Source organism: Crocodylus porosus, unplaced genomic scaffold (assembly GCF_001723895.1).
Source record: "Crocodylus porosus isolate Cpor-Errol unplaced genomic scaffold, CroPor_comp1, whole genome shotgun sequence".
NCBI classification, from domain to species: Eukaryota; Metazoa; Chordata; order Crocodylia; family Crocodylidae; genus Crocodylus; species Crocodylus porosus.
Genome location: NW_017728928.1, coordinates 17524690 through 17538401, shown reverse-complemented (window position 1 = coordinate 17538401; position 13712 = coordinate 17524690).

The window sequence follows — 13712 nt, the reverse complement described above, 5'->3', positions numbered from 1 at the left end:
CTCCTCCCCCACCCCTCCCACACCCCATCAGCTCTGAGCCCACTCCTCCCATTCCCCCACTGCCTCTGGCTCAGCCTGGGCCCACCGCAGCAGGCTAGCTTCTTTCCCTAGGGCCCAGTCCTCCCACACATCAGGCCCTGTCCCACTCCTCCCCTCCCCTCACCACTGTGGTGGGGAAGGGGGAGTAGGCCCAGACCCCAAACAGCAGGAGGTAAAGGGGGAGTGGGCACAGATGGGAGGAGGGGGCATGGGGCTCCAGACCCACATGCTCCCCCTCCCCATCCACCCTGTCATTCCTGATGAGCAATTGACTAGTGTACACACACACACACACACACACACACACACACACACACACACGACTGGTTTATAGACACACACACACACACACACACACACACACACACACAAGACTGGTTTATAGATACACACATATATATAAGCCAATCTCTAGTCTATTGGACACATGCAACTGATGTTCATTCAAATAAGAGTGATGGTCTGATAATTTGCATCATTATACCTGATTACTGATCTGGCTTTACCTAGGTCTCTTCTGTTGCACCTGAAATCCATGTTGGTGACTTCTGCTAGCAGTTACTTGCAGGTATATCACAGCTTGCATTATTTGATAGTTTAAGAATTTGATTAGCACACAGCTGAGAGCTTATAATATGGTCTCATTGATTTAATCCGGACATTTCCAAAGCTACCTGGGGCAGGACTTCTGAACCTGGCATCATGACTCCCACGGGGGTTACTTACAAGTCTCAGGGGTTGGGATCATCCTATTAATCTCCGCTAATAAATGTAAAAGGGGTTCCAGTTCAAGTAAGATCCTTCTACACAGAGATTAGGAATCCCATTGCCTAGGGAATCCATACATGCAACAGCATTGAGATCCCATAGACAGTTTTAAAATTCTAACATGAAATGTCTTAAATTTGCAGGTATACAATTCCTTTTGCAAACAATGCTGAGGATCTGATATCTGTTTTCATTCAATATTAGAATGAGAATGAGACCTGTTGAAATGTTTCATGGCACACACAGAGAGAAAGTGTGAGAAACAGAACAGTAACCAGCCTGCTGGCCAGAGTACTCATCTGGCAACTCCCTGCTTATGAACATGGATCTTCCAAATAGGAAGTGAGTGGCTACCCCACTGAATGACTGGCTCTTCCGCAGAGGTGGGGAGGAATTACTTCTTATAACCAGAGACTTCAGGAAGGGCACCTGATGCCCAAAGCTTGTTCATTAGCTCTTCCAACTATACAGTTTGTCCAAAAAAGATGTTATTGAAAAACCTTCATTCTCAACATAGAGGGGCCGTGAGTGTGCAGACACTCGCTATGTTGTTAGTAGAACTGGAGTGCTTCTAGCAAAACTTTATAGATTCGTGGAGGCCTTAACCCATCTTTTTTCCATATTGATGTCTCCCTCTGCCCCAAAGCTAATGCAAGAGCAATACAACATCCAATCCATTTCAATTGGGTCTTGAGGAAAAGATATATAACGGTTAGAAATGAAGCTGAGGATCACCAGGATCCTGAGTTGCCCTCTCCAGATTGTAGTCAATAGAAAGCCTCTCACTGACTTTGAATGTCTTTGGGTCCTATATTTAAGTTAAATGTGCCTCAGACTAGTCATCTCTCAAATGAAGCTAATAATATGGTCCTTCCTCACAGGGACATTGTGACATTTGTAAAGGTATTGGAGATGCTTGGCTAAAAGGAGGTAAATATGCACACACTCTTTACTGCCTTAACACCTGGGAGTAGTCCAAACCTCTGAGCTGTGATAACACAGCATAGCTAAATGCTGGAAAGGACAGAGGAGGGTTTCCTAACCAGGAGGTTGTGACCATCCTGACTTTCCTGTATTACTCAGAAGGAGGTGGGTCTTGCTAGCTGGGATTCTGGCATGGGAAGCAGAGGGTTACTGAGATAGAGCTTAATGTGAAAACAAATGTCACCTTTCCTTGCCGTTGAGCTACCATAAAAAAAATTATGGCAGCACAAAGCGAAAGCTAAGAGTGCCCATACTTGTGGTCTCCTCACAAATGCCCAAATTCATGGTCATAACAGAAGGTAATAATAGTTTGTGCTGCTTTATTGTGGTGGAAGTCTATTTTATTTACAGTGAGGTGGTGTGGACAGCCCAGAGCTGCCCTTGTTCTCCAGCTGCTCCACGTAGGGGTCAGGGGCTTGAAAGGCCTGATTCTGTGCACCCTGGAGATATCCATCCAGAATTTGGCTCCTCAAGTCCTGGGAGCACCTACCTACTTTCCTTACTTCCTCAGTTGCACCCCAGAGATGCCAGAGGCACATCTCAGTAAGCAGGAAAAGACTGGCAGGCACTCCCAAGACTTAAGAAGCCTGATTCTACCCAGGAAGACATCAACCATTGTCCTGCAGCATCAGCGTATGGGACAATGGATGACATTTGTTTTTCCCGATGAAGCAGATCATCTACACCAGGACAGATCCACTGTTTAAGAGCCCCCTTGATATACCCCAGCACATCTCATCCACTTCATTTGATAATGTCTATTTCTAACCTTACCACCAAGAGAGGAGCAGTTTTACAAGACAGATGCATGAAACCCTGAATTCAGAGCCCTGGGGGTGACTCCCAATAATTTGCTACCTGGAGAATTCCCTCCCGATTAATGAACAGTGGTGCTCTACCCTAAAGTCTGAAGAACATACGAGTTTTGCAGCAGAACTCATAACCGGAAGCCACCATCGAATGACAAAACAGTTTCTGGGGCCAGTGTGTGTTACGAAAAGCATTGCCTTACCTGTGAACCACCAATGCTAAAATGGGTTTTGGGACTGCTGGGTCAGCTCAGTTCAGTCAGGAATTAAACTAGAGATCTTATATGCAACTGTACACTGCCAGAAAGGTCTGACTGGCCTTTGACCTGGCCATTCACAAATGGTATTGCTGATTAAGATTCAGACTGAGAGTAGATAACCTGATAGGACCTGCAGGTCTATACAGGGCCATGCATCCTCCTTAAGCATTTCTATGGCTGGAATATGTTAGTGTTTTAAGCACTGCAAATGAAGTAATATAGCGTCAAATATTATTGTCCCAGTTACAGTTTTCAAAGCAGGTTTACCAGCTTGAGTGGACCCCAGCTCTTTCATCCACTGCTATGCCAGTCAAATAACAGCTCATAATGACTTGCCATGGTGGAAAAAGAACAAACATCTTCCAAAAACACTCAGCCCAAACGTCTGGTCAGAGCTATGTACACTCAAAAGTCTGAGCCATTGGCACTGAATTAAAGGGGAGAGCTGAAGTACACTTCCATACATCCTTCCACAAACAAGCGGCTGCATTTTAGAGAGGGGCAGATTTGGAAGAAGGTATTATTGGCAAGCTGGGGAAGAAAATATTTATGGAGGAGGGACTTATATGTTATTATTTCTTTGTCTTATTTAAGCATATTCTGGGCTGTGGGGGATTTTATAAATCTATTATTTTCCAAGTGATGACAAGATGATCTGCTATCAAAATTACCATTATTGATGTTGACAAAAGACCAGTCTTTCTGCCTTAAAACTCACCAGTACAATGCCTTTGCTCTGAGAATCCGATGCAAGAAGGTAAGAATGCCTTCAATAAAGCTCTTAAATGCTGAGGTTAAAAAGGTTTGACCTGAGGTTGGGGATCAGTTCTCTGATACTATCCAGTACCCAAAAAAACTTCCATCTCTTGAGTGATTAGTACCCAAAAGAAGGTGATTTGTTAAAGTTATGGGTGTGTCTCTTTTGTGTCCTAACCCAGGACATCTGGCAGGAGCAAGAGGGGTCTCTGGTAGCTGCCTCCAGCCCCCATTCTCAGCCAGTGAGCTGTGCATCATTGAAACACTGACCGACAATTCTTATGCAAATGGTCGAACGGTGAGAGCAGATGTGAAACATTTGGTTCTGTTCTTGTTAGCTTGTAAAGAAATAATAGGACTGAAGGGAAAAAGAAAGAGGGTGGGTGATGAGGGGGTGGGGAGAGAAAGTTTACAACAATGACTTTCTCTCTTGGTGGCCCAATGCAGTAAAGTTTACATCAGGCTATGCCAAATTCATATTGTTAAGTGAATGGGAATAGTCCTGTCAAACTTGAGGTAGGGGCAAATACACAAATATTATAAATACTGGGGGAAGTGTGGCAGTTCTGCCGTGTCCAGTGTGGGATCATCAATCATTTCCTCTCCATTCTGAGTTTATAAAGTGGTTTCTTCTAGTACTTAGACGGTTTACTCAGGCAGCATGGCCTGGCTGGAAAAGCTGACTGCATGCTTCAAGTATGTTGCATTTGCTATGGTGGCGTTCTGGTGATGAGGTGCTCTGGCAGGTTTTGTTGATATTAACAGACCAAGGGCAAAAAGGAATCATGGACTCGGAGAAACAGGAGGGTAGAAAGAACAATATATGCTACAGATGACCCCTTCACAATCTGAAAGGAACACAGCACGTCAGTGCCCCCCGATCCCTCAGGGCTCGTTTGAGTCACTTTGTGTACATGTTTCTGGGGAAATAATAAATCTGCTAATGACAAAGTGATTTAGAAAATTAGTTGGAGTTTGCTCAAACATTTTTCTTATTGGCATCCAAGTGTTATTACTTTCAGCATATGTGTGGTCCATGAATCCATGTACTGTGTTCCTGCAAACATGTGTGGTATATATCTTTCCATGTAGGCATGCATGCAAGCATCAGCGTATGGATGTAAAGCATGCATGACATGTGTAGGTATTAGGGCTGTGCAAAGCTTTGGGTGGTGATTCAATTTGGAGGAGATTCAGTGGCTGAATCTCCAAGTCAAATCAGGGGACCAATTAAAAAGTCCGAATCAATTAAAAACCCTCCATGCAGCATGGGGCAGCAGGAGCAGCAGGGATCGCCCCCTGCCCGGCAGCACCCAGTGAGTCAGACCATTTTTTTTTTAAAGTGCCGGGCAGGTGAGGCAGCCATGGTGGGGCTGCGAGAGTGGGTGGGAGATGGGTCTGGCTGATTTGGAGATTCGGCTGAATTGATTCAGGACAGTGATTCAAATCACCGAATTAAATCACTGTCCCCTGAATCAGCCAAATCCGAATCCGAAGCGAATACTAGCCGCTTTGCACAGGCCTAATAGGTATACATGCTAACACGTGCCCATGCTAATAGATATAATCATATACATTTCAAGAATAAACACCAGCCCTAGCAGCACTTGAAGGGCATGTGACAGGGCAGGGAGCTGCTCTGGAGCCTCTGGGATCTTGCGGCAGTGACAGCATGGTCTGGAGCCAGGCAGACCCATGATCTGCAGCCTGCATGCTCCAGGCAGGGGCATGCAGGCTACAGATTGTGGCTCTGCCCTTGGTCCTTGCAGTGGTGACAGAGTGGTCTGGAGCCGGGCCCCTGTGCAGAGCATGCAGGCTGTAGATCACAGCCCTGCTCTGGCTGCAGACCATGCTGTCACCTCCACAAGACTCCAGCAGCTCCGGAGCAGCACTCCGTCCTGCCACGCACCCTGCCAGCGCTGCTGGGGCCAGTCTCCATGGAACCCCAGCCTTGCAATATCATAGCGCAGCTGCTGCTGGGGTCTCCATGGAAACTGGCCCCAGCCATGTGGGCAGGGGCTGTCAGGAAATGGAGTCCGGCCACTGGCTGGATCCACCATTTTGCCTCTTCTGGAGTAGATGGTGACTGGGGCTTACTGGGGCATGGGGGTGCAACAGTGCAAAAACTGCCTGCTGGCTGGTCCTGCACTGTAGCACCTTGTGCCCCAGCCAGGTGCTCTGCAGCACATTGAGCAGGGTCGGAGCAGCTCCAGGCTGGCCAGCTGACCTCCCAGGTACCAGCTCAGTGTGCTGTGGTCCCAAGCACAAGTGTAAGTGCTGCACCTGGGAGCAATAAACTCTTGTGCAAACTGCATCAGAGTTTATTCACCCACACTAATTTCATGTGTAGATGCACCCACTCATATGAAAACACACATTCAAACCATATTCACAGAAACATATTCTCCTATAGATGTCTACACATTGTGCATGTGCATGTTATTATTATTATTATTGCTTGTTTGTTTGTTTTTAATTTGGTAATATCCAGAAGCCCCATTCAAGTACCTGGAATATACAAATACACATCACTATCCCAACAAGAATACATAACCAGCTTGGATAAAAGCAAGACTTACAACTACTTTCTTGGAACTAAGTGTTGCAAACTCAGCCTTCCCCAAAGACGCTGTATATGGTTATGCACTGAAGAAATACCTCTTTCCCAGTCCTGCCCACTGCAGTGAGGTACATGGGAAGAAACCAATACCTCACTCGTTGCTTTCATTTTCTTCAAAGATCCTTAGCTCCATTCTTCCATATGTTAATTTATTTCATTATTTTTCACTGGGCTGGGAAGCAAGCCAGTTTATTTATTTAGCATATGATGATACAGTGATCACAGAGCAAAGAGCATAATATTCACAACTGTATGTCCAAATTTTGCAGCCAGCTGATTGCCTAATCCTCAGGAATCTCAATCATGTTTGGTGCTGAGCATGTTCTCTAAGCATATGGCAGAAGATGCAGCCTAAACTCTAGTTCCTGGCTTGCTTTGATTCACTTAGAGAAGCTGTCTTGGTAGAATATGGTAGTCAGGAAGAGAGGTGAGAAAAGCTATTGAAGAAATAGTGGGGGTTCGTGCAGGAAAATAGCTAACAATTTTCTTTGTATGTTATAGAGCATGTTGTCTAATCCAGAAAAATTAGCCACAGTTAACATGGTAGCTAATCCTGATCCCTTACTGACGTTCTTCCTAGTCTACATGCAGAGTAACATCTTTTCCTGTAATATCCCTTGTCTAATTGGATACTAGGAGTTACCTAACTTACTGAGGTCATCACTTTTCTCAGTCCAGATGTACTCACAGGTATACACACACAAATTTATGGATTTACGTTTTATAAAACAATAAACACCAAAGATTACATTTGACATTTACTATACATTTTTAGGGTTGACCAGAAAACTGTTTTCCAAAAGGAAATTCAAGAGTGTTTAATTGGTTTTGGTTTTCTGTAGAACAAAATTGAGATTTTTCAAAATATTTCCCAAAATAAAACAAAATTAAAAAACAAAGCAAGAGCAAGTGAGTTCCCTGCCCCCAGAAGCGAAGTAGTTAGGATATGGACCTAAAATATGAGAAACTGAGGTTCATGTGCCTGCCTTCTGCCTGACTTCAGACTAACACCACCCTCCTCTACCTTCCCTAGGGCAAGTAGAGCACAGAGGTAAACTTGGGTTTCTCACATCCCAGGTAAGTCCCTTAAGCCTAGAGTCTGTCTCTGTTATTACCTCTTCAACTTCCTATATAATAATTAAATATTCACTAGCCTAAAAAGAAAATGACCCTGCAGCTTGGAGCTAGGGCATTGACTCAACATGTGAGATACTTGGCTTCAGTTCCTGCTCTGAACTGAGTGAAATAAAGAACTGAACCTGGCTCTCTCTTCCCATGGGATGTCTTAACCTCAGGGACTTTGTATCTTGGAGGTGATTCTCTGTTTCTAACCACCAATTCCACCTTGGATCTAAGAAAACTTCCTGATTAATATTTTATTAGAACTGATGCATTTCCAGAAAATATTTCAGGACTGCCAAAACTGTATTTTTAAACAGGAAAAAAATAACAATCTTTATTGCAAAATGTTCACCCTGCTCTAATTGTGTTTTTAATAGAGAACTGTAAATGGAGATTTAGAGTTTAATTTTCCCTGGGTTGTTTTCATTGTTTGGTTTGGACTTTTTAGAATTGAGAATGTTATTAAAAAACAAAAACCCTAGATGGTATTTATTGTCATTACAAATTATAGTAAGTCACAATCACATTAAACCAAGCAAAATGGGACTACAGAGCACATATAAAACATCACACAAATAAAGGTAATAAAATAGACAAGTATCTGTTTCAAAAACCAGGAGGAGGGCAGCAGGAGTGTAACTACTCCATGTTCCAGCTAATATAGCTGTCTCAAGTGATCTCACAAAGCTATACTAGTGAGCCTTTTATTGGTGTCCTTTTCAGAGCTCTTGTAAATATTTGCCTGCAATAGCTGAGGACTCCTGATAATGCTACCGATGTGTTGTTCATTTTGGTTTGCCAGACAAACTTAAGGAGCCCACCATTCAGGGGATGGAGCATAGCACATGTACACATAGATTGTTCTGTAGCTTTATGGGCCTTTGCAAAGACCCAGAAGACATCAATTTACTTGGAAACTGTTTTTTCCATGAAATATCTGGGTGTATATATCATCCGCTTCTGTGTTACAGTTAGTTAGATGCATAATATTTAGTTTGCATTAATGATAACACCCCATATTTTAAACTATGTGTAAGGTGCCTTCCATCCAAGGTGTTTTACAAACATTAACAGACCAGGTTCTTTGGGTGAATCTGATATCTTTTATTAGGCCAGTTTAAATAGTTCAGAGAAAAAATATTTTAGCAAGCTTTCAGATTTCAAACCCATTGTCTGGCTAAGGAAGCCTCTGCAGTTGGTGTGTGCTCTACCCAAAAGCTTGCTAATTTTTTTTTCCAGCTATTTAAGTTGGTCTAATAAAAGATATCAGATATATCCAGAAAACCTTCTCTGCCTATGTCCAACACAGCTACAACCTACACCTCTGCTACAAACATTAATGAGTTTGCACAAGCCTGTGGCAAGTAAAGGAGCTTTCTTATCCCCACTGAGTGCATGAGCTGAGGCTCAGAGTGGTTCAGGGCCTTACCTAAGCTCATACAAATCATATGCAGAATCAGAATTATATCCCAAGAGCGGTGACTTCCAGGTGCCAGGTTCTAACTAATAGACAGCACTTCCTCATCATATTAATAGCTTTGTAATGGAAACATTAATGGCTTAGTTGTGCCACTGAGGCACAGCCCACAGTACAGGGCTGCCTGGTATAAGCTGAGGGCATATCTACTATGATACAGATGTAGGATGGTAGGAGTGGAGCCATAGTCCCTTATTCACTCTAGATCATCTTCTTTCTGCTGATTTATACCCTTGAGACAGTAGAAGGGGCAAGGCTAGCACTTGTGCCTATTGTTTATGGATGGCACAGACAAAAATGTTTATGACTGTTCCAGTGGTCTATGTACATGACCAAATGATTAAGTAGCCATTGTGGTTTGTGCCTAAAGTGCACTGGAATCCCAATGACTGAATATGAGTAGTGTGGTAGACGCTCAGCAAGGATTTCTAAAGGCAAGGTCCCTGCCCCAAAGAAGAACATACTCCTATATATAGGATTTAGTATTTGGTCTTTGAATGACATTGGTAACGTACAGGATATTGGCCTATAAATCACACAAGTGTGTGTGTGTCAGAGGCAGTAATTTTCTTGTTGGATGCATTAGTTTATTAGCATCATAAATTCTAGGTGCACTCTGTTTAGAAGTGATTGGATCCAAAGATAAAAAATGGAATGGCCAGAATAAGAAAACTTGGGGGCCAAATGTGGGCCCTGACTCAGCAAGATACTTAAGCATGTGCTTAATTATAAGAACTTGCTTAGTCCCATTGAAAATAATATATCTAGTTATGTGCTTAGGGTTCAGGACAAGCTAAAATATTATTCTGAATCACAGAATTATATATATATTTATATAAGTATATTTAAATTGGCCTCTAAATAAATGACCTAATTTTAGAGGTACTAACTTGAAGAAGATGAAAGCTCTTCATCTGTGTGTGTCATGTCTCCAGTTTGAGAGGTTGTGTTGAGTAATACACCCCCCCCCATGTTCTTAGTAGACACAGTATCCCAAAACTTCAGATCTCTGATGTATTCTCAAAGGGGCAGGAAGGCTCAGATTTCAGTGAAATGCTCTTATTAAATATTACATCACCAACAAAACTGATTCTTACTCATAACACACCTCAGTAACACACCTCAGTTCTGTATGTTTCCATGTCTGTCTCTAGTTTGCTTCCTCCTGCCTCTGCACATCCTGAAATATTTGTGCAGTGTCCACAAGACAACATTGTGTCAAAATCCCCATTTCCAGAAGTCCCAGAAAAGTTATTAACAATATTGCTATTTGGCTGTTCCAAGTTACTGTTTCAGGCTGTCTGCAAACTCAAGCAGTCAGAACCTGCAGTCTGGGTTACATGTTATCAAAGCTTTTCTGACGACTATAACAGACAGAGACTAACTTTTCAAAAATGAAAATGAAAGCTGGGACTCTGGTGAGAAGCTGAGAGTCCTGGCTGTGTCCTCTGCCTCTGGCTAGGCCTGTATACTTTGGGACTTCGGGAAACACTGAGATAACGGATTTCACAGAACATCTGAGCTATTAAAAGCCTGTGGAAACTCGCCAAATAAATCAACAGCCCACATATCAGAGAGAAAGACTAACATGGCTGCTGTGTGAATCTGCTTCATTTACAGGCTCATTTGAACTTTTGACCCACTTGCCCCCATAGGTTATATGCTGTATAACATAATGCAGAATTCTTGGCCAAGTTCTCTCTCCTTTATGCTTGTGGTAGCATCATGAATTCAGGGTGGTCTCAGGGAGGGCAGGATCCAGTTCTTCAGTGCTAAAGAAATCAGTATTCTGCTTACAATAAATAGGTAGCTGAAAGTCCCAGCATGGATTTTTTCCTATACAGGAGCTGAAATATCTTTAAATCCTATTCAGTCTTCTCCTCTTACTGGTTCTTATTAATTCACGTTCTTGCAATGATGCCTCCCAAATGTCCTCTCTTCTTGTGCCAGCTCTCTAGCCAGGTTGGCCTTGTTTCATTCCCTACCTGGGAGAGGATATCAGATGAAAGGTGGGCAGAGCTGTTTTTTTACTGCTGGATACAAAACAATAGGAGCAAGGGAATGCTGCCTCCTGCAGTAGATAAAGCAAGAAGGGTAAAATTTCTTCTTGCTTGTACTCTACCCATAAAATTTGCCTCTGTTTCCTAGGGTACAGGCACCACCCCTAGTGTCATAGTCTGAATTTATTTGCATGTGGATGTATAACAGCCCTCAGACTAGGGCCTCAAAACCGCTTTTTCCAGTTTTTGGACTGGAGAGTGACCCTGAAGCATCACTCATCCCAGCTAAAGAGTTTCAGCCTCACCGAGTGGTGGTGAAGGCCCAGGAAAGGGTAGCACGAAGCAGCTCTGTTCTCCCTCCTCTATTCATTTTCTTCTCTTTATCCACCTTTCCTCTATGGCTATCCAGAAAAATAAATCGGAACTTAGGGCCCTGCGACTTCACATCAGCCTCCTGGTTTAGCTATGGGACTTTTATTTGTCACTGCATGGTGCCAAAGAAAGATTAAAGCTACAGTGCTGTGAAGATGAGAGAATGGATCAAACAACATTAAAATTATTACTACTATTTTTGATGTGGCAGAGCCTAATCAGAAGCAGGGACTTGATTTGGTAGGTTCTGGATAGACACATAATGGGAAAAGGAAGTTTCAGCTCCCCAAAACATGCATTCTTACTACATGAAATAATAAAACACAGAGAAAGAAAGGAATAGGCAGATGAACTTAGACTATGACCAGATCCTGGCATGGTATATGTGAGAACAGGACCACTGAGTTCAGTATAACTGCACTACTTTGGCCTTCACCAGACTGGGGAGGGTGGGGCGGGGATGACACCCTACTATACCTGAGTTTCTTCTAGTATATAAGAGCATTTAATAGGAAAAATAATGGAAAGAATTAGTAGCAATGAATAATCCTGACCTATTTCCAATGAGTGTCTTCATTCAACTCTGTGAAACTGCTCTCAGAAAATCACTGGTAAACTGAGAGTTCATCTTTATTCATAGGATTCCTTCAAATGTTAAAGGGGGAGGCGGGTTCAGTTGGTCCCTGTAAGTGCTCAGTGGAGAGGGAGTGCAGGATCCTTTCTCAGTAGAAAGGATCCCAATATCTGAGTATAACCTGGGAGTGATACAGTCAGGTACCAGAAAGGTGAAGGACATAAATAAGACCCCACCTTCCATACCAGAAGGTGTTTTAGGGCTGGAGGAAATGCATACTGCTGGGTGAAGGCAGCTATTCCTATTAGTGATCTGCCAAAGGTAACCCTGAAGTAGAGCTTGCCAATGGTTCCCAGGCCTTTTTACCTGTGCAGAGGGCCAATGAGTCATCTGATGGAGAGTGAGACCCAGCACCTTTATCCACTAGAATAAAAGCAATCTGAAAGAGGGAGCCCCATAGAGCTACGATCCATTTGCCTTCCAAGGAGCAGGTTTAAATCTGTCCGGGGCAGGGTCACACATGCTATGAGTTAGGTGGCCTCAGTGGAATTCCTAGAGGACAATACACATGTCCATACAATTTGGAAATAAAAAGTTCTTGAACTTTCAGTGTGATTTCAAAAGGGGGGAGGGAGGAAGCCCATGAGATTACTGAGATCAATAGAGGATTTGGGTAAAACAGGACCCTCTATTGACTCTTCTCCTCTGGGTTCTCAAATCCACAGGCTGCTGCTGGCCTGTCCCCATTAGCTATTGTTCCTATTCATTCTAAATGAAGGGGCTTTTGTTGTACAAAACCATACAGGGTCAGATTGCCCCTTGGTTATCAATCTGTCTCTCTCTTTTCTGTCCATTACTCCACCTCCCATGGTACAATGGGATGTTTTCTTCTGGAGCAGCTTTCTGACTGAGAGTAGTTCCCTTTGGCTGCAGACCTTATAATCACTTGGCAGGATATACTAGCCTCAGTCTTCCAAGTCCTCTTTCCCCCAAATTCCCAAATTAACCCCCAGTCCTGTCTACATTTGGGGTCACCAGTAAAAAAAAAAATCACAGAAGTTCCAGTGGGGGCTGGCTACTCATCAATGAGACACTTAAGGCTTAATGCAGTGTAACTCACAGTCATCCATTCCTATATAGTAAGGAAACAGCTTCCCTAACTGAATACTGGCAGCAAGGACACAGGCCTGTATTTTCCAAAGCGATTAATGTTATGAGGTACCTAAACTGAGCCTCCATAGACCCAATTTTCAGAGGGCAGGTGTTTTCCTGAAAATCAGGCCCTTTTAAGGTATTCCTTAGTTTTGCGCCCCCAAATCTAAGAGAACTGAAACCACCACTTTTGGAAACCTAAGTCATATTTTCAGGTAATAGAACAGATCCTTCTTCCAGTAAAATCGTGAGATTTGCCATGGACTTCAATAGGAGAAGGATTATACTCTTTCTTTGGCCCACATTTTAAGTAATTACCCAACCAGATGTTAATGAAATTAATGGTGTGATAAAACTAAGACTAAGCCACACAGTTATTACACAAAATAGGTGTAGTAACTTTATGACCAGTTCCTATTGTGCTGTTAATTCAACATGTGGTCAGGCTGATTGGTGCTCCAAGCCTCCTGAGCACATGGAAACCCTTGACTCCCATATGCTCCCAAGGCTGGGAGCCATGATCCACTGCTGCTCTAAGCCACAGGGGTGCATCTAAGCCCTTGATCAGGGCTTTGAGGCTTTGGGGAATAGCTGGAGTCAAGGTTTCTACTGGGCTAGAGCCCCGTCAGCTGACCCAAGCTCCCACCTAGAGCACCATGCAGCCTTGCAGCTGGGAGCCCAGACCAGCTGACACCTCCCAGCCACGGGAGTTTGCTACTTGCCAGTGCAGGAACAATATGGTGTGATGGGATCTGATGTTTGATCCCAAAAATCACACC